Below are 20097 nucleotides of genomic sequence, written 5' to 3' on the forward strand. Positions count from 1 at the left end.
GTTCTGTTCGTCCTCAGAGTGATCTGGGCAGCTTTCCAGCATGTGCATGTTCACATGTAAATTAGAGGAAATGACACACACTTTTACGAATGTAAACCCTATAGAGCGGCAACATTCTTCATCTCAGTAACTGAACTGTGCACATGCATATTTGTTTTTCCATGCATGCATGAACATGTAGGCTGTTTGTTTGAGAGACACTGTGTGTACGTGTGCGTTTCTGGTGGCCAAATCCTCCAGATGGGTCCAGATGGCAGTTTGAATCTGTGAAGGTGTGGAACAGACTCTGTGTGAGCATTTTGTAATGCCTGAATGCAACACAGTCCCCCAAGATGTGCGTGTGTGTCTGAGCATGTGTGTTTGTGTGTGCATGAGGAGAAAACATGCACGACTGTCTGTTGTTTTCTTGCTCGCACATTGTTTGAGTGCAAAACAAATCAAGGCGAGAATCCAGGTGTGTGAGAGTATGTGTAAAGCAGTTGCATTTGTTGGGCTGCATAGACCAATAAATAAAAAAATGAAGCTGCTAAGAAACAAATGCTTCCACCAGCCTCACATAGCCTGATGTAATACATATACTGCTTCAGAATACTTACTAGGGAGTATATGTAGAGTACAAAAACAAGGGTTGCATATATGTGAAAAACAATATGTGAAGAAAGATACACTATATACACTGCAAACATTTGCATGAGAGGAGAAGTATAGTAAGCAATTATGAACAGCCTGGTGCATCATACTTTAAAGTGTCGTTCTTTTGGAAATCAGCTTTATTTAAAATAATATATATATATATATTTTTTTTTTTTTTTTTTTTTTATTAAATTAAATAAAATCCATAAAATGTTCAATTGTTTTGAGTAAAAAATGAATTGGATTTTATTTATTTTAATGTAAAAATATATATATTTATTTATTATTTTAAATAATATTTATTTTACATATATATATATATACATATATATACATATATATATATATAAAATAAATATTATTTAAAATAATAGTGTGTGTGTATAAATAAATATATACACACACACACACACTCTAAAATGTTCTGGGTAATTTTTTTTTAACCCAAATGCTGGGTTCAGACTGTTGGGTTATTTTATTGGGTTATTTTTAATATTTTTACCCAGGGTCATTTTAATGCTGGGTTATTTTTTTCTACCTAACCCGCAGGGTTGACCCTGTCTCCGGTGAAACTTCTCAACAACGCTGAGAGGACAGCCTATGGGATCAGATTCCTTCCAAAAGTATTGCAATCACGGATAAAAAAAAAAAAAAAAAAAAAAAAAACAAGCGTGAAAACAAAATTTAAAAACACAAGTAAAAATATATTGCAGGCGTACAGCAGTGACAGACAGACACATATAACGGTGTCCTGTATTGAAAGATGTTACCCAGCTGACAGTTAAACATTTTCACCTGTACAAGTGAACGCTGCATCTATAGCTAATGAGGCACACTGGAGTGATGTCACTGCCCCTCTTCGACTGATTGGCTGAGAAGGAGCTGTCAATCAAGAACTAGTGGACCAATGATGACGCTTAACCCCGCCCTGATTTACATGAAACTCGAACCGCAACATTTGGAATAGCAAGCGCAGAACGTGGAAACAAGCGAAGGGAAAAACAGAAAAGAGCAGAAAAAACAGAAGTATAACCAAAGAAAACATGATTTTGTGCACAAGTCAGATAATTTTGCGCAATATGATTTTAAATGTGTTTAAATTTTTGTTGCATGCTTATTTTTAAAAATACGTTATTATTTTTTTTTATTTACGCTTATTATTTTTCGATCCGTGACCATCGTTTGCTATTCTGAAAACTTTGCTTTCAATTTTAAATCTTGTGTAATATATTTTTACTTGCGTTTTTAAATTTTGTTTTCACGCTTCTTATTTTTTTTATCCGTGACTGCAATACTTTTGGCGAGAATCTGATCCCATAGACAGCATTTTTAAGTCCACATGAGAGAGCGGTTCTCAGCGCCGCTGCCACCGATTTGGTGCACTCTTTCTGGGAAACAAAGGTTTGTATACATGTTGTTATTTCATTTATAAAGTCTTTAATATTATTTTACGCAACATAAGGACGAGATGTCAGCTGCGTCAGCGGCTGTCGTCGTTTCGAGCTGGAAACGCCTTTGCCTTGCAGAACATAAATGGATTTTATTTGTTATAATACTGGGTGTAATTTAATTTGCAGCAGTCTAAAGTTTGCAGTTCCCCTGCGAACAGCAGCCCCTCACCGGCTCAGATTTTGGCGACACACCGGCACGAGAATTAGCACTATTTTGGTAAAAAGCGATTACAGAGAACGGTTGAATACACTTAAATTAAAATGCTACTTCTAAATATGCCTTTTTATTTCTAAAATGCTTGTTAAACAAGTTTAAATGCATGTAATATAGTAAACAATGCTGTATTCACCCAAATAAATTCAATTTGTCTTGCATTTTGTCCATGGGTGTTCTTGCTTAAGTATAAAATGTTAATCTTTTGATTTTTACTGTTGCCTATAGTAACTGTGTGTGTGATTTTTAATTTCCAGTCCATTTTAAGCCTGCAATATAATAATTTTTAAACAATAGATGACTTAAATTAAACAACTCAGCATGGTGGGTAAAAATAACCCAGCATGTGTTCTGTCAAATATTTACCCAGAGCTGGGTTGCCAAATAACACATATATATATATATATATATATATACATACACATACACACACACAGATACATCTAAAAAATTTAGAATATCGTGAAAAACATTTTGTAGCTCATGAAAGTCAAAATCCAGTATCTCAATATATTAGAATATTTATATTTGAGTTTCATTAAATGACCATCTCTACAGTATAAATTCAGGGTATATCTTGTTCTTTGAAACCACAATAACGGGGAACACTGCTGACTTGGCAATGATCCAGAAGACGAACATTGACACCCTCCACAAAGAGGGTAAGTCACAGAGGGTCATTACTGAAAGGTGTGGCTGTTTACAGAGTGCTGTATCAAAGCATATTAAATGCAAAGTTGACTGGAAGGAAGAAATTGAGTAGGAAAAGGTGCACAAGCAACAGGGATGACCGCAAGCTTGAGAATACTGTCAAGCAAAGCTGATTCAAACACTTGGGAGAGTTTCACAAGGAGTGAACTGAAGCTGGAGTCAGTGCATCAAGAGTCTCCACGCTCAGACGTCACCAAGCGATCAGATGCTGATCGCTTCCATGTCATTCCTCACTGATGCTGGAGTTTGTGCTAAACGAGCCCTGACAAAGCATTGCGTGCATAAATGAACATACTTTAAAGAACTTGAACTTTTCTGCTTTGCAAATCCTTTTTTTGATTGATCTTAGGAAATATTCTAATATTTTGAGATACTAGATTTTGACTTTCATGAGCTGTAAGCTCTAATCATCTAAATTTAAAAAAAACTTTTGAAATGTCTTACTTTACATGTAATGAAATAAGAAAGTTTCACTTTTTGAAATGTTACAAAACACTCGTTTTTCACGATATTCAATTTTTTTTAGATGTACCGTATGTGTGTGTGTGTGTGTGTGTGTGTGTGTGTGTTATATATGAAATGTGAGGTTTGCCTTTTTATGAAACCTTGTCAATGCTTTATTTGAAAGTTTACATTAGATATTTGAACATGCTATTAAACTTTTGTAGGTCAAGTTGTCATTTAAAATCCAAACATCAGTGGTACTGTTATTGTTTTAGTGATTATGCAAACAAAAAGTTATTTTATTTGTTGTTTGTTGATTTTTAAATATAAAACTTTTTGAACATCTTCAGCACATTTGAACAATACCATGATAATACTCATAACCGTGATAACTGTGATCACTATAATCGTGATAAGAAATTGTCATACTTAGGGCTGCAACAACTAATCGATTATTATCGATAATGAAAATCATCGACAACGATTCTCATTATAGATTAAGTCGGGTCTGCCCACATGCACGCCCAACTTCAGCCGACCACGTCAAATTACAGCCCTGAATAATGCATTTCTGTGGACAAAATGCATCGAAAAATAGTGGAAGAAACAGAATTAGATGCTGAGGGAGAAGTACATGATCCAAGCTGCCCAAAACATGAGAATTCTTTATTTTAACTTAATGCATTAGCGTAATGGCTTGCCCTGTCATGCGGCAAGATGCGTGTGCGTCTTCAGCGCAAACACTTTCAGTTTCATATTCATGCGAGCATTTCCATGTTTGCATCAAGGCCCGTCCTGACAGTCTGTGTTAAGTTTTATTTTTTTTATAAGCGCTTGCACTCGTGTCAGACAGACGGAACTATTAATATGCAGCGCAAAAACATTCATTGTGCTGAAATATCTGTTGTTGTACATTAAATTAAGGTTTAAAAGTCAACATGTAGTGCACGTGTTTTATGAGTAGGAACTGTAATAGGGATAACTGCGTGTAATTGTCTGACTATAAATATCAGACGCTTCTGATATTGAAGCATCCATATATAAAATGATATAGAAAAATGGTGCCGATGATGGTAGCTATTGTGCGTTGCTCTTCAGGTGTTTGTACTGTTTTTGTTTGTTTTTCAAATACCTGCTGAACATTCGGCAGAACACACCACAAAATCTTTTACCGGATTTTGATTTTTCGTACGTTTTGCTGGACATTGTAGTTGGCGGAGCCGTAGCTCTGGTCAAACGCTACAGGAGGCGCAGACGGGGAAGCGAGCTAGCGAATCTCCGCTCTCTACACAACAAAACGGACGAACTCCTGCTCTCCCGGACAAACAAGGACTTTTCTAACTCTGCCGCTCTGTGTTTCACGGAAACCTGGCTGAATGGCGACATACCGGACAGCGTGCTACATCTGCCTAATTATCAGCTGATCAGAGCAGATCGGGACACGGAATCAACGGGGAAATCGCACGGCGGCGGGACGTGCTTTTACATCAATGAGAGGTGGTGTACAGATGTAACTGTGTTAAAGAAGATGTGCTCTAGAAACGCTCTTAATTAACTGCAAGCCGTTCTATTCGCCGCGGGAGTTCTGCTCGTTCATTCTCGTGAGTGTCTACATTCCACCGCAAGCGCACGTGAGCACAGCTTTACAGAAACTCGCTGATCAGATCACAGAGAGTGAGCAACAACACCCGGACTCTGTTTTAATCATTCTCGGGGACTTTAATAAAGCAAATCTCTCCCGCGAACTGCCAAAATACAGACAGCACATCACATGTCCCACCAGAGACAGTAATATATTGGATCACTGTTACACAACAATAAAGTATGCATATCACTCGGTTCCACGAGCAGCTTTAGGACTCTCTGATCACTGTTTGGTTCATCTTATTCCGTCCTACAGGCAGAAACTTAAGTCTGCAAAGCCTGTATTAAGATCTGTTACAAGATGGACTAATGAAACAGAGCGGGATCTACAAGCCTGTTTCTCTCTCACTGATTGGACTGTTTTTGAAGCCGCTGCCACCGATCTGGACGAGCTCACAGAGACTGTAACATCTTATATCAGTTTCTGTGAGGATATGTGCATTCCTAACAGGACTCATCTAATCTACAACAATGACAAACCATGGTTCAATGCCAAACTCAGACAGCTCCGTCAGGCCAAAGAAGATGCTTACAGAAAAGGGGATAAAGTCTTGTACAAACAGGTCAAATACACACTGGAATAGGAGATCAGAGTGGCAAAGTGGAATTATTCTGACAAGCTCAGGAAAAAAATCTCTTCCAGTGATCCTGCTTCAGTGTGGATAGGAATGAAGGATATCACCAGTTACAACTCACCATCATGAACAGCACTGTGACTGCAGTGGAGTCATTCAGATTCCTGAGCACCACCATCTCCCAGGACCTGAAGTGGGACAATCACATAGACTCCATTGTCAGGAAGGCCCAGCAGAGGTTACACTTCCTTCGCCAGCTGAGGAAGTTCAACCTGCCACAGGAGCTGCTGAAACAGTTATACTCCGCCATCATTGAATCCATCCTCTGCACTTCAATAACTGTCTGGTTCAGCTCAGCTACCAAATCTGACCTCAGAAGACTACGGAGGGTAGTCCGGACTGCTGAGCGAATCATTGGTACAACCCTCCCCACTCTCCAAGAACTGTACTCATCCAGAGTGAGAAAAAGGGCTGGTAAAATCACTCTGGACCCCTCACATCCAGCACACTCCCTCTTTGAACTGTTACCGTCTGGTCGACGCTACAGAGCTCTGAGAACCAGAACGACCAGACACAGGAACAGTTTCTTCCCTCAGGCAATCCATCTCATGAACACTCAACAATAAACGTGGAACACACAACTATAATACACTATCCATTCACCACACTCACTAATTTTCTTTATTTTCTCATTTCTAATTTGTACGTACTTGACCTGTACATACATAGTTGTCTATATTATATATTGTGTTTTTGCTGATTTGTACATTGCCTTTTGGTTAATTGTTGTTATTCTTTTATTATCTGTGTCTTGTTGCGGTCTTTCGGTTGCACTGTGGAGCTTCTGTCACTACAACAAATTCCTTGTATGTGTAAACTTACTTGGCCAATAAAGCTCTGATTCTTTTACAGGATAAAGAGTCACCACCTGGATTTAACTTAGCAAAAAGGTAAGAGCCTCCCATTGGATATCTACTGCATGGATGATTATGTTTCAGCTGGCAATAAGTTATTTAACCCTAACTGATGCAGTGAGTAGCTTCTCATTTCTTAAACAACCAGGTCGAAGACACATCCTGTGGTTATGGAAAAGATGTTAATCTGTTTCAGAAGGGTCAAATTATTGGCATGCAAAGAAAACATCTGAGGAGATTGCTGAAACTACTAAAATTGGGTTAAGAACGGTCAAAGCATTATTAAAAACTGGAAGGATAGTGGGGAACCATCATCTCAATGGAACTCAGGGGATTGGACTAAACAGCTATGTAGCCTTAAGAAAACCACTTATCAGTAAGGCTAGTCGGGAAAAAAATGCTTCAATTTGCTAGGGAGCATAAATATTGGACTTTGGAGCAATGGAAGAAGATCATGGGGTCTGATGAGTACAGATTTACCCTGTTCCAGAGTGATGGGTGCATCAGGGTAAGAAGAGAGGCGGATGAAGAGACACATACATCATACATAGTGACTACTCTCCCATCATCAATACAGGATCTTGATGAAAAATTAATGCAACTCTGGATGGGAATAAATGTTGTGACATTGCAGAAGCTTATCGAAACGATGCCACAGCAAGTGCATGCCTAAAGGCGGTCCAACTAAATATTAGTGTGTGACTTTTTCTTTTTTGTATGGGCAGTGTGTGTGCGTGTGTATATATATATATATATATATATATATATATATATATATAAATAATCCAGACTTATTTGACTTTTTTGTTGTGTTTGTCTGATTTTTTGTAGTATGAATATGTCAGCAGGTTATCAGTGTGTGGGTGTATGGATGTGTGTAAATGTGCTTGTGTGGGTTGTGCCATTGTGTTTGCGAGATGTTGAGATATATGTTGCTTTGTGTGTGAGTGTGAAGTCGATTATTCTTGCTGGCTTTGAGCCGGTGCTGCAGTACCATCTTGCCTTTGATAAATTAATAATCCTTTTGAAGTGCTAATCCCAAACACTCAGCATGATTCATACCATCTATTCAACAAGTGTCTCTCTCAAAGACATACACGCTCACTCAGCATGTAGCTCTATGAATATGGATATACACAGATGGAAACAGAAAGATTTATGTGCGGCCACATGCATGCGAGTTTACATTAGCCTGTTTGCCCATAAACTCCTCAGCTATAAAGATACATTTTGAATGCAAAAATACTTGCATATTCATTTATTCCTTTTAATTGATAAAAATGTATAGTTGCAGAATAAAGACTTTATAACTGCATATACAAATTGAGTGTATAGGAATGAACTGTGGCTTCATCCACAGCTCCACCTAGTGTTAAGAACATGATCTGCTGAGAAGGTCTCCTACATAAATATATATATATATATATATATATATATATATATATATATATATATATAAAAATTTGTGTGTCAAACAATGGCTTTGTTGAAGGTAATTGCTTTTCCTCCAGTTTAACTTCTTTTCCCCATAAAACTCTAGAGGGGACTAAGGGTCGGGTTGTAAGGGAGAGATTGTTTGACAGGCCTCAAAATGAGTTTAGTTTTGTTTGTATTTGAGTAAATTGAGTTCCTTAAAGCAATTTTTCACCCATAAATTAATATTGTGACATCAGAACCCATAAACCTGGCATAATTTAGTGTAATATCAATGTTTAGCAGAATGTTTGAGGTACATACATACAAAAAAAGAATAAAGCACCATAAAAAGAATAACAGTAGTCAATATAACTTATGCATTTTACCATAAGCTTTGTAATATCATATGACAACTTTATATGAAAAACAGAACAAAACTTAAGTGTTATTATTACCATTCACTTTCTTTACATGGAAAAGAGCAGTTTTGCCATTATTAGTAATTAATTACTAGATTAAAATAAATCTGGAACAAAAAGCAAATATCATACCATTTAAAAGTATTAGTTTAAGAAATTAATATTTTTATTCAAATAAGCAATAATGCATTACACAGATGAAAAGCCAGAGTAAATACTTTTAAATTTGCACACGCACATGGAAAAAATTCAAACAGATGCTGTTCTTTTATAACTTTCTATTCAAAGAAACCTGGAAATAAATATCACAGTTTTTCAGAAATATGAAGCAGCGCAACTGTATACAACATTTTTATAAGAAATGTTTCTTGAGCAGCAAATCAGTATATTATAATGATTTCTGAAGGATCATGTGACACTGAAGACTGGAGTAATGATGCTGAAAATACAGCGTTGCATTACATTTTAAAATTTATTGACAGAAAAATTGCTAAATTATATAACATTATTTATTTTACTGTATTTATTCATTAATAAATGCAGTCTTTGTGAGCAGAAAATACTTAAAAACAAATGTAATATATACATATGACTGAAACATAAGCACACACACAAAAACACTTCAAGAGGAATCGGTATTCAGAAGGAATAGCAAGAAGAGCTGCAGTGGTTGCTTTTATTTTCCTGAAACCCTACAGGAAGACAAACTGCCTGCCTGACTAACCCCTTCTGCTCTATCAGCAGTCACACATGACAGTTCACTGAAGAGTCTGTCTGTGTGGAACCGGTGTAGAGACAGATACTGGCCTCCAAAGCATCCTTGTTAACAGAAGTCCTAGCCGTACAACACCCACCTGATGTGTGAAAGCAGTGCATACTGTCATGACATCCAGCACATCGCCTCTGGACTTTAATTGAAAAGGACCGTTCTGTTATTGATTCTAATCAATTAAGCAATTATCACGGCATTACAGACCTTTAATAGTGGCATCCAAGCAATTATTGTGAAGATAACAAAAGTCAGATCAATTTCTACTGTGACATTTAGCGCAGACTTATGGAGAAGATGACACAGAAATACAAACCATATAATATGAAGAAAGCTATCCTTTATATAGCATCACTATTCATTTCAATGCGAGATGTTCAATTGGTGCATCCCTTACATCAATCAATCAATAATAATAATATTATTAAATATATATATATATATATATATATATATATATATATATATATATATATATATATATATGTGCGTGTGTAGATTTTTTTAATTGCAAAATATAAAAAATAGATTAGATTTTTTTTATATATATTTAATATATATATTTTTTAGACAGTTCATAAAACATACAAAATATAAGACTTACATTTAGATTTTTTTTCCAAAACAAAAAATGTATATATATTTTTAGATAAAAAACATTTAATATTTTTCAAAATATACAAAAATATACATTTTCAAATATATTTTACATTCATTTTAAAATGTACAAAAAAGGCCAAATGTGGACCACAAAACCAGTCATAAGGGTCAATTTTTCAAAATTGAGATGTATGCATCATCGGAAAGCTGAATAAATAAGATGTATGGTTTGTTAGGATAGGACAATATTTGGCTGAGATGCAGCTATTTGAATATCTGGAATCTGAGGGTGCAAAAAAATCAAAATATTGAGAAAATCACCTTTAAAGTTGTCCAAATGAAGTTCTTAGCTATGCATATTACTAATCAAAAATTAAGTTTTGATATATTTACGGTAGGAGATTTACAAAATATCTTTATGGAACATGATCTTTACTTAATATCCTAATAAATTTTGGCATAAAAGAAAAATAATAATAATAATAATTTTGACCCATACAATATATTTTTGCTACAAATATACCCCAGCGACTTAAGACTGGTTTTGTGGTCCAGGGTCACAAATAGCAAATACAGATTTTTAATTAAACATTCACACAAATATTCTATTTCTTGTCCTTTTGATATAAATGCATATATGAAAATATTATTTTAATAAATCTATTGAAGTTTTTGAAGATGTTGTTTTTAATAAATTAACACTTTTATTTAGTAATGATGCATTGAAATGATTAAAAGTGACACTAAAGACATTTATAATCTTACAAAAGATTTCAGAAATATGCAGCACAACTGTTTCCAACATTGATAATAACAGGAAATGCTTCTTGAATATCAGAATGATTTCTGAAGGATCATGTGACACTAAACACTGGACAAGAAATTCAGCTTTGAATCATAGAAATAAGTTACATTTTAAAATATATTCACACTGAAAAGCTATTTTAAATTGTAATAATATTTCTCAATATTTTAAGACTGGAAATATATTATCTTGCCTCTTTAAGTACATTTTGTAATAAATTAGTACATTTGAAGGTTCAAACAAGTCAATTTAAAAATATATCTCCTTAGGCCATGCTGTTCATGTTTAGTATATCTTTGAAAAGCATTTTGGACTGCATAAAATATTAAAAACCATATTCTTTAATATAATGTTTGCAATTCAGGTTGGACACACCAAACTGTATTCCACCAGAACACAAAACTCCTTCTGAAAGTCTGTCAGTGAATGAAGAGAGATGTTTTTGTTGCCAGATGGTGCAGCTATGACATCTGCTAGCAGAGGCTATCCGGGCCATGCTAACCAGTCAAACTCTGACCCCTGGGATCCCCCTTGTGAACGGCTCTGCCTGCAGGTGCTGAAAACCTGGTGAAGCTCTTAAAATAATCATATGGCAGAGCCGGAGTCCTAACCAACGGTCGCGGTCCTGTGAACTCTTGAAACTACATTAACCTGGCCTTCATCTGCCTCGGGGTCTCATTACTTACAGCAGAGTCCTGGTCTGGGTCTCGGCTTATGGTCTAAGACAAGATCGCAGTCTTACAGCAAATTAATGGAGATCATTAAATGACTCCAGGAAAAAAAAAAAAAAAAGTTATACTAAAATTAAATAAAAAATAAATATGTTATAATAAAATATAAAATAAAAAAAATAATAATAATTATTAAAACAAATAATAAAATGAAATATCTGCATCAGTCAGTAGAGGGCACTCTCTTTAGACTTGCTAAAGATTCATTGCTTCAGTCACAGCACATCTGTTCTACATTTTAAAGTAATTAAAGAGCAGTTAAATACTCCCTTTCGTCTGTGGTAGCCTACATCTTATTACATTTTGGTTTAAATTTACTCCCCTTTGTGTTAATTTCATGGATTTTGTGAGATTGCATGATGAATATGGCTGTTATTATTAGCTTGGTTTGAGAAAATCTGGACTTGTTTTTGACTGCTTTTTTATTACCATTCATAATAAATCCACAAATGGATTCAAGTCTAACAATGTCCTTTAATTTAACCGGTCTTAAAGCTGTGTGTAACCATAAATAAATCACCGCTGATCTTGTGAGTCGTGATGTCTGACGTCTAGCGTTTTATCAGACGTCATCAGAACGGCACATGTTCAGCTCCACTCAACAAACTGCACTTCTTCAGTGAAAGCCTGCAGCTACATAACCTCATAAACATAAACCTCATAAAAAAAAAAGAGCACCGGTCATTTGTAAACTAGCCAACTGGATGCTTAAAACGCGCTCATTAATGTCCCTCAGCGTAATGGCATACACACACACTGAAGATATTGAAGACAGAGTTCATGTAAACATTAGTAGCTATGTATATAATATAGTATGCATAGTATATGCATATAATATAAATTCTAAAATACAATAATGAAAAATATAAAAGAAATTATATTACCATTGTTTGGATTTTTTTTGACATTTTATTTACTTTTATTCAGCAGGGACTTAATCATGACATATATGTTGCAATTTACAAAAAAAGGCCTATAATGCTAATAAATGTTTCTTGAGCAGCAAATCGGCTAATTAGAATGATTTCTGAAGGATCATGCAGTAATGATACTGAAAATGCAGCTTTGCATCACAAGAATAAATCACATATTAGAAATATTCTAATTAAAATTTTACAATTTTAAATATTTCACTCTAAAAAAGTAAAAAATAGGGCACAATATGCTGTATAATTTGAAGGAATTGTTCCGTATTTATTTTTTACAAGTGTTAAACCAGTATTTTGAATTTTGCACTTCATATTGTGTTTTAGAGTTAACAGAAATGTCCGTAAAATTAATGGATAATATCACGTGTAATGCGCTAAAAGCACTTTTTCTCCAGTTTTACGGATTTTTTTTTTTTTTTTTTTTTACAGTGTTACAATTTTTACTGTATTTTTGATCAAATAAATGCAGCCTTGCAGACTTTATTCAAAAACATAAAATCTTACCAACTCCAAACTTTTGATTGAAAGTGTAAGTGCTGTTAATTTAATATCTGTGTGAATCAATCCAGCATCGCCGTCATATTTCATATTTATTATCAATCACTCAAAAATAATGTTATATATATTTAAACAGAATTTGTTTGGCCTTAAATCCAACTAAATTGTGTTAAATAGGTGAACAATACACTGTAAAAAAAAATTAAAAAATAAAAGTTGAGCGAACTTTTAAGGCAACCAGCTTCAGCAGATTTTTGAGTTCTCACAACTTTCTCAAGTTTAAGTTGGCTCAACTTTTCTTTTTTTACAGTGTAGCACTGGATTACAACTCTGCACAGGTCAGTAATGACTGAATCACTCCAGTCTCACACTGTCAACGCTAATGCTTAACTACGTTATGGTTACACTTTCAGAACAATGCGACAGTGAATCGTAACTGGTGGATTGTTTCGTTGCTGGATTGTCAGTCAGAATAATGTGAGCACATATGCTTTTCAGGTCTCATGATTCACGCTGAAACTCTGACACTAATGACTGTATTACTGTGGATGGTGTGGGTGTTTCAGAACGGCTGCTGCTTTCAGTCCGTGTCTGAGGATGCTGGAGACGCTGTGGGAGGGTGAAACTTTGGACTGCTTGTAATTATGACAAATAAAAGAGAAAAAAAGTTTTCAAATATGTCTCTCTTAAACCCTCTCTAACTTTCTAGTCTTTCTGTATTTTGATCCACATGACTTCATTTCTTTCTCCAGGCACAGCACAGACTCTGTCACGACAAACCTCCAGTGCAAATAAAGTCAAAATTACATCAGGCAACATTCCTCCAAATGCAACACACCTGAAAGATAGAAACCTCTAAGGATAGAGGTGTTTTCAACCCACATTACGCTCCAAAAGATCCACAATCCTGAGGCATTATCCTGGCAGTCATTACAACATCAGCCTCACCATTCCTTTGAATATACATAATCAGTTCTGCTCCTCTCTGTCGATTGTGGAATGATCAAAAGCAGAAACATGAAAGAATTTCACATTTTATGAAAGCAAAGATTAAGCAGTAGGCGTGTGAAAAATTCTGTCTGAAAAGTTCATGTTACATTATAAATCATAAAACAGACAAGACAACCAACTTTTTTCTGTTTTCAACAGAACACCATTGTTCACATAGTTATATGACGAAACTGAGGTAATTTGGTGTTGTCGATCAAAGTCAATATAAAAATGAAACAAACTAAATAGCATTTTGACAGCTTACAGTGTTTGAAGGATTGTCAATTGCCTCATTAATTTTAACGATTAGGCTTAAAACACTAGGTCTCAAACTCAATTCCTGGAGGACCACAGCTCTGCAGAGTTTAGCTCCAAATCAAATCAAATCAAATCAAATCACTTTTATTGTCACATCACCACAGCACGTGTGCCTTCGTGAGTGAAATTCTTGAGAGCGTGCTCCAGACACTGCAAAAACAATTTACATATAGACATTATCATACATACGTACAGACTTATACAGATGACAATGTGTAATATACACATACATATACTCAGTACACACAGTGTACTATTAGACAGACATACAGTTACCGATACACATTATACACAGTATGTAGTACACATTCTACGTTATATACACACAGTAATATGCGAGATGCAGCAGATTATATATAAACCGGATGTGCAAATGTCATGGATGTGCATTGGATGGTATCCAGTGCTGGCAAAAAGATTGTTGTATTTGTGCAGTAGTGTACTGGTAGTCCAGTTTGAACTGTATGGAATTAAAGTGCAGTGCGTGGTATATTGTAAAGTGGGAGTGTGCTGTAGGGTGTGTTAGTTTTGACTGTTCATTAGCCTTATAGCCTGAGGAAAAAAGCTATCCCTCAGTCGGCTAGTGCGGGATCGGATGCTGCGGAGACGTCTTCCTGAGGGCAGCAGAGAGAGCAGTCTGTGGGACGGGTGGCTGGAGTCACTGATGATCCTCCGAGATTTCTTTATACACCGCCTGGTGTAGATGTCCTGGAGGGAGGGAAGCTCACCTCCAACAATGTGACGGGCAGTTCGCACGACCCTTTGCAGAGCTTTGCGGTTGCCAGCAGTGCTGTTTCCAAACCAGGCGGTGATGCAGCCGGTCAGGATGCTCTCCACAGTGCAGGTGTAGAATGATCTGAGGATGCTGGGGCTCATTCCAAACTTCCTCAGCCGTCTCAGGAAGAAGAGGCGTTGGTGTGTCTTCTTCAGCACTGCATCTGTGTGAGCGGACCATGTGAGATCCTCAGTGATGTGAACACCGAGGAATTTGAAGCTGTTTACTCGCTCCACAGGTGTCATGTCGATGGTGATGGGTGTGTGTTCTCTGCTCTGTCTCCTGAAATCCACCACCAGCTCCTTGGTCTTGTCGATGTTGAGTGAGAGGTGGTTCTCTTGACACCATTTAGTCAGGGTTCTCACCTCCTCTCTGTAGGCCGTCTCATCGTTGTCAGTGATCAGGCCTATCACCGTTGTGTCGTCAGCAAATTTGACGATGACGTTGGAGCTGTGTGTTGCTGTACAGTCATGTGTGTACAGGGAGTACAGGAGTGGGCTGAGGACGCAGCCCTGAGGAGCACCAGTGTTGAGGGTCAGCGGGGATGAAGTGTTGTTGCCCATTCTGACCACCTGACATCTGCCTGTCAGGAAGTCCAGGATCCAGCTGCACAGAGATCCGTTTAGTCCCAGAGTCTGGAGCTTCTCAACCAGTGTGGCAGGCACTATGGTATTGAATGCTGAGCTGTAGTCCACAAACAGCATTCTCACATAGGTGTTCTTATTTTCCAGGTGAGAGAGAGCAGTGTGCAGGGTGAAGGCAATAGCATCGTCTGTGGAACGGTTTCTGCGATATGCAAATTGTAGGGGATCCAGTGAGTCAGGCAGCACAGAGCAGATGTAGTCTCTGATGAGTTTCTCAAAGCACTTGCTGAAGATGGGTGTCAGAGCAATGGGCCTCCAGTCATTCAAGCATGTGATTTTATTTTTCTTTGGTATGGGCACAATGGTGGATTTTTTGAAGCATGCGGGAACCACAGACAGAGAGAGGGAAAGGTTAAAAATGTCTGTGAAAACCCCGGCCAGTTGGAATGCGCATGCTCGGAGCACACGGCCTGGGATGCCATCGGGACCCACAGCCTTGCGGATGTTCACCCGTCGGAAGGATCGGGTTACATCTGCGACGGAAAAGGAAAGTGCGCTCGCCTCTTCTGCTACAGCCGCGGGAGCGCGCTCTGTGTGGGCTGTGTTGTGAGCCTCGAAACGAGTATAAAAGTGATTAAGTTCGTCCGGTACAGAGGCGGCAATGTTCACAGTAGCTGGTTTATTCCCTCTGAAATCTGTGATGTTGTTGATACCCTGCCACATGCTTCTTGCGTTGTTGGTTTTGAATTGTTCTTCAACTTTGTTTTTATATTGTCGTTTGGCAGCTTTGATTGATTTCCTGAGATCGTAACTGGCTTGTTTGTGATCGTCAGAGTTTCCGGATTTAAAGGCAGATGTCCGCGCTGACAAGGCTGCTCGAACATCGCTGTTAATCCACGGTTTTTGGTTGGGGTAGATGCGGATTGTTTTTGTCGGTACTACATCCTCTACACACTTCCTGATGAAACACGTTACAGTATCTGAGTACACCTCTATGTCGTCATCAGACGCTGCCCGGAACATGTCCCAGTCCACGTGATCAAAACAGTCCTGTAGTATAGCGTCTGATTGGTCCGACCAGCATTGAATTGTCCTGAGGGCGGGTGCTTCTCGTTTCAGTTTCTGCCTATAAGCAGGCAGGAGCAGAACGGAAGTGTGGTCCGATTTGCCGAAAGGTGGGCGGGGGAGCGATTTGTAGGCGTCCCGGAAAGGAGAGTAGCAGTGATCAAGTACACGATCACCACGCGTGTTGATGGTGATGTGTTGAAAGTATTTTGGAGCTATTGTTCTGAAGTTGGCTTTGTTGAAGTCCCCCGTAACAATAAACGCTGCATCTGGGTACGCGGTTTCCTGCTCACTTATATTCCCGTACAGTTCCTTGAGTGCCTGGTCTGTGTTGGCTTGAGGGGGAATGTAAACAGCTGTGATTATGATCGCTGTAAATTCCCTCGGTAGCCAGAATGGTCGACACAGAAGCATATGAAATTCCAGATCAGGGGAGCAGGAGGATTTAATAGAGTGTAGGTTCCGTTCATCACACCACGAGTTGTTGATAAATAAACAGACGCCCCCACCTCTGCTTTTCCCTGTGAGCTCTTTCGTTCTGTCCGAGCGGTGCACGGAGAACCCCGTGAGCTCGATGGCTGAGTCTGGAACCACTGCCGACATCCAGGTTTCTGTGAGGCAAATAATGCAGCAGTCCCTTGTTTCCCGTTGGTATGAGATGCGTGCCCGCAGTTCACAGAGTTTGTTGTCCAGTGACTGAACGTTAGCCAGCAAAATAGTTGGGAGAGGAGGTCGGAGGGGACGGCGTCTGAGTCTGACAAGGACGCCGGCTCTCTTCCCCCTTTTCCGGCGGCGTTTCTTCGGTCGCGATCGTGCAGCCCAGACAAAGGGCTCTGATGCGGTGTCTGTAAACAAGGCGCCGGCGTTCAGGAACTCAAAGTCCGGTTTGCGTTGCGCGACGAAGGAACCAATGTTTAAAAGCGTCTGTCTATCGTAGACAGTTATACTGACAACATCTAACACGTGAAACAACAAAATAACAAATAAAACATAAGAAACATAAGAAAAACTGCAGAGTTTTCTTGGAGCTCGCAACACGGCTGCCATGCTCGGCGCCATCTTGGTTCAGGTCCAATCACACCTGCTTGGAAGTTTCTAGTGATCCTGAAGAGCTTGATTAGCTGGATCAGGTGTGTTTGATTAGGGTTGGAGCTAAACTGTGCAGAGCTGTGGCCCTCCAGGAATTGAGTTCGAGACCAATTGTTTACACTATTTATGGACAGATCACTTTTGAACACTATTCTGATATTCCGCATCAAACTTAATTAAGTACAACAACAACAAAATCAATAAATCGATGTTAAATAACATAGTAAATGCCTTTCTGATACCAATTGGCCTGAGAGTCTGTTTGGTTTTCCTCAGTTTTGTGGTAACTAGCGTACTTTTTCCACTTTTTGCTGAGCAGCCATGTAATATCTGGTAAGTTACTCACCAGCACCAGTCCATCTGGTTCATCTCCAACTGGATCTGTAGATGCAAAGCTGAAAAGACATCCTCAGCTGTTAGTGTTTGGAGGGAAGCCATGAGCCTACAGCAACTTCATCTGCAATTCTGCGTGCTAAATGTTGCAAATGTCTCCACAAGAGGGTGACAGTCATCGACTCAAACACACATAAAAGTTGTTTCACCGATGCATGGTTATTGAACTGATGGAATGCCGTTTTTATCATGTACACGTTGTTTAAAAATTAATAATAATAATACATTTAATATTTAAAATGTATTATAGTGGATTTATTACTATTATTACCGAAGTTGTTGTTATTTTATTTTATTTTATTTATTTTTAATTTATTTTATACAGTTATTGCCACAAACACACTAAAACACAAAATAAAAGTTCACCTATCATTTTGATGCATGGTTATTGAACAAATGGAATGCAATTATATCATGTATGCATTAAAACAATTATAATAATATTTTAAATTGTTTTTTCTCTACACTCATCTTAAAGTGTTGAGACAAGCATTGCCACAAACACCTTCAACCACAAAATAAAAGTTCACCTATCATTTTTATGTGTGGTTATTGAACAAAGGGAGTGTAATTTTATCTTGCATACATTAAAATAATAATAATTATACTTAAGGCTGTCCACTCTTTAAGATGAGACTAAATAATAAAATAAAAATAAATTAATAGATTAACTATAATAAATTATATATATATATATATACATTAAAATAATTATAATTATATATATATATAATTATTATTATTTTAATGTATATATATATATATATATAATTATTATGGATGATTAATATTAAAATATTTCACAGTAACTTCAACACATGCACATTATAATGCAAATAAGACACCCATAGCCAATATATAATTAGACAATCTAAAGACAATCTAATTCAATCTAATTTGTTTTAATTTAACTTCTACTGTTTGTTATAAACATCAATTCTAGTTCAGCAAATTTGGTGATTTTGCCAGTCAATGAAAATAGCAGCATTCACAAATCGATAACTGTTTTTTTGTTGTTGTTGTTGCAGATGAATTGTTTGTGCACTTGTTTAACATTCTGCTGTTGAGACATGGGTCTACAAGCTTTTTTGGTTACAGGTGATGAATTCAGATCTCCATTCTAAAACCAAGATGATTAAAAAGTCTCTCATGTCTGTCCAAACACATTCTTTTAACAATACTGATGAAAAACATCTCTGAGCGCTAACCTTCAAACACAACAGCTCCTCTGCTCTTTTGGCTTTTGGGTGAGTGACAAATCCACAGTTACACAAGACTGTTGGTTTGGTTCTTAACTTATGCCACAAAACTCAATCCACTAGAAAATATGTGACCTCAGGGCACAAATTTCTTGTTTTGTACAGAGAAGACCAGAGAATAATCTTTTATTAATAAATACGAAACATATACTGTAGCTTTCAGAGATTTGAAATAAGGTGCCGCACATATACAGTATATTGCTCTCTAACATCAAAGCCAACTTTAGATTAAAGCTCTGAGACTTTGGTTCAGATGATCTTTTATGAGAGCTGGCAAGTCAATGTCCAGGTCCTTCAGAGTCTCAGTAAGGCTGGTAAAACTTGGCAATCAGCATTATCCCTTAGCAGAAGTCTGCTTTCTTCATTGAGATGGACTGCTTTCTTCATTCAAATTGGCCTCAATAATGCATTGGATTTGCAGACTGGTTTTGTAGATGGCCATTGTATTAAATCCATCATAATACAGAACATTTACATTAATTAGGGTTCCACTTGTGAGAACCAGAGGCTCCATTAAATACTCAAATACTTACACACACTTGTCATTGTGTTGCATAATAAAATACCCAACCAAGGAGTGTTAATTTTAAAAGAATGCTCACTTTTCAATTAAATTATTGTATGAAATTACATTTATTAGACTTTAAATGATAGGATTAACCGATAAAACCAAATTATCTGGACTTTTAGACTTGGATCATGTTCATAGTGAACTACAAGTAACCGATCTGATGTGTAAACCCGACTTCATAAACATCACATTAACATCGGTTAATTCTGAGAAAACTTTAATGTTTTGTTTGTTGATTTCATCTGGTTTGATATTTTTATCTAATACAATGAAGTTCATACATTCTGTTTATATATCATT

Source organism: Barbus barbus, assembly GCF_936440315.1.
Source record: "Barbus barbus genome assembly, chromosome: 34".
In the NCBI taxonomy this organism is placed as follows: domain Eukaryota; kingdom Metazoa; phylum Chordata; class Actinopteri; order Cypriniformes; family Cyprinidae; genus Barbus; species Barbus barbus.